Below are 3145 nucleotides of genomic sequence, written 5' to 3' on the forward strand. Positions count from 1 at the left end.
TGATTGATTGATTGATTGATTGATTGATTGATTGATTGATTGATTGATTGATTGATTGATTGATTGATTGATAGCATTCGATTTATATACCACCCTTCAAGACAACTTAAAGCCTGCTCAGAGCAGTTTACAAAGTATGTCATTATTATCAAACACATGCTTTTTTTTCAAATTCTTTGTGCATCAATAAATTGGCATTATACATTATATCATATCGTTTATCATGATTGTCTATTGTGATCAGTTAAGTGTGGGTGTGTGTATACAATATGTAAAATATTATTTTGTGCACGTAAATACTGTTTAAGCCACATATAAAAACCATACAGTATATCTACATAGCACAATTAAATCCAACAGTGCAATCCTAACCTGGCTTGTACCCTTTTAAGTCTGTTGAAGTCAATAGGCTTTAAACGGTTAACCCTGATACTGACATTGTGGCTGAATTCCCAGTTGCACTGTTTTTTGGCCAAATACATAAAGAGGCACACATGTTCTCCTACAAAGTGTGTTAGCCCTGCAACATTTTACCAGCATGCATATACGCATTGGTAGAATGCAGGTGTGTGTGTGTGTTTGAACAAGCTGTGTTCAACAACTGCAATCACTCACAAAATGAGCACTGGAAGTCCTTAGCCTCATTGCTGTCTACCTCAAGCACCGGCCAAACACTTTTGCTGATGTTGGTTCCATTTCACTTCCTTCTGCCTCGCAAGCCACTTTTGCATTTGCACAGTAAGCTAAAACAATTGTGTCCCCTCAGATCATGAATGGTTGGGTCAAGTATCTACATGACCTGGAGAGGATGGTTGCTATAACACCACAAAGCTGTGGAAAACTGGGGAGGAGCCAGTGGCTGAGTGGTAGGGCATCTGCTTGTTGTACAGAAGATCTTTGGTTCAATCCCAGGCATCTCCAGTTAGAATGATCTGGTAGGAGGTGATGTGAAAGAACATTACATAAGACCCTGGAGAGCTACTGTCTGAGTAGACAATACTGACCTTGATGGAATGATGGTCTGATTCAGTATAAGGAAGCTGCATGTGTGAGGGAGGGGCTGTGGCTCAGTGATAGAGCTTCTGCTTTGCATGCAGAAGGTCCTGGGTTCAATTCCCAGCATCTCCAGTTAAAAAGGACAAAGCACTAGGTGATGGGAAAGACCACTACCTGAGACCCTGGAGAGCCACTCCAGGGAAAAGGTCTGTGAGGGGGCAAACTGGGGCTACCACTGAACTGTATAAGAATGAACATGCATTTAATACTGCCAGTGGCATTGCACTGTTTGAATATGTGAAAACTAACCTGGCAAGCAAGTTACAGATGCTCTCAGACAGATGAATGGCCCATTAAAAAACTGGCTCCCTGTCCAGCAAACAGAACATAAGTTGAACAGGCAAGTGTTGGAGCATCCACAAAATGAACTAAAGATACTAAAAGCTCCTGTAAAATGCATGTGCACAGTGGCATATACAAACATTTAGATTTTTTAAAAATGGAACGATGGTGGATTCCTTGGTTTCCTGTCAAAAACAAGACCACATAAATTGGAATGCCAAAATTAGGAGACAAATTCAGGTGGTGGCCTATATCCTACCACTCTGCTCAGCAAAGATTAATGCCTTACTTGTACCTAAGGAATCTTCTTTCAATGTAATTGTCTCTTCCTCCAGGGAAAGAGACATTTACATTGGAGACATTTACATGTTCCTCCTGTGGTTGGAGGAATGTTTCAGAGAATGCAGGCCAATCAGAATTTCAGAAACATCCCTAAAGTCTATTTAGTGTGGTTCCCCACCCCCAAGAATGGAAGAAATTCAGATAGTTTATTTATATACTCAACATTTGGGATGTTAAAAATTAATTCTTGAAACAAAGCAGAGCAAAAAGTACGACTAGTTACCATTTCAAAGGCCTGAAAGATACTCTGTTGGGTCTCCAGAAAGACCCCAATAAGAATAATTACATTTTAATACTTTAATGCATATCTAATTTTGGTGATAAGCCTTAATGTAACTGTGAAAGCATTCCAATCAATGGCTTATTAAGCATAGATTAAGTTTGGGCCAAGAAATCAATTGGATGTTCTTGCTCAAGGAGCCAATTGAGGCAAAGACCAACATCACCCCTTACTGAGAACTGGTGCGGTGTATTGGCTACATTGCTGGGCTAGGATCTGTGAGACCCAAATCCATAATTGCTTCTTCAGTTGTGATGCACAATGGATATTAGTAAGTTGGTCATTATTTCTCAGCTTATCTCCCTTTGCAGGATAGAAAGGGATTTTTGCATTTTCATGAATATACCCTATTACCTTATTTGTTGGAATGTCCTTGAAATTGACTGTACCAACTCACACTGTGTAATCCACCTTGAGTCTCTGTGGAAAAAGCAGACTATAAATGATATAAATTTAAAAAATAAGGGAAATGAGAACCATGTAAGTGGAGGAAGAGATGGGAAAGATCCTGGCTACCAATGACTGAGTAAGACCTGAGTGAGTTTGTTTCTTTTCTGCTACAGGTACTTAAAGCCTGAGCATACCCAGAGATGTGACCCCAAGAAATCTTCGGCTCTTAGCCCATGAGTTGTAGCCTGGATGTGGTAGGCCGATCACTAGCAGAAAAAGAGGGAGGAAGACCTGCAATGTATTTCTTTTCTTATTTGGGGTTTTTTATTACTATTACTATTACTATTACTATTACTATTACTATTACTATTACTATTAATGACTTCAGATCACCACTGGGAAGAATAGTGGTTGCAACTCAGGTAGCTAACCAGCCACCAGCATTTTGGGCAACTCTGCCTCGGCTCAAAACTTAACCAGTTACACCACTGCCTTTTTGTTTGGTGTTCATATTAATAGTGCCAAACCTTACCCCACTCTGTCAATGCACCACTCAAGAAACTAAAGGCTTGGTTAATGCTGTTCAGCTGCAAGGGTCTCCTGTCTATAATCTGCTAAACCTTCCAAATCTTGGTTGCTACCAAGGTGTATATGTGGAAGAGACTAAAAAAGTAAATGATGGAAGGGAAGGGAAGATGCAGGGAAAGGGGAGAGGTGATGGGGGTTGCCAGGAGCAGGGAAAGAGGAAATATTGCAAGAAGGTAATACAGGGGAAAATAAGATGCCCCCATGAGT

The 3145-nt window shown here is 40.3% G+C and overlaps 1 non-coding gene across 1 annotated transcript; it reads left to right on the plus strand.

Moving 5' to 3' along the window:
* The first annotated feature begins 1056 nt into the window (after positions 1-1056).
* On the plus strand, positions 1057-1128 carry TRNAA-UGC (transfer RNA alanine (anticodon UGC)). Its single transcript has one exon. It is a non-coding gene; the product is annotated as a tRNA-Ala (tRNA).
* Positions 1129-3145: the final 2017 nt, after the last annotated feature.

This window comes from Eublepharis macularius, chromosome 15 (genome assembly GCF_028583425.1).
Source record: "Eublepharis macularius isolate TG4126 chromosome 15, MPM_Emac_v1.0, whole genome shotgun sequence".
Classification (NCBI taxonomy): domain Eukaryota; kingdom Metazoa; phylum Chordata; class Lepidosauria; order Squamata; family Eublepharidae; genus Eublepharis; species Eublepharis macularius.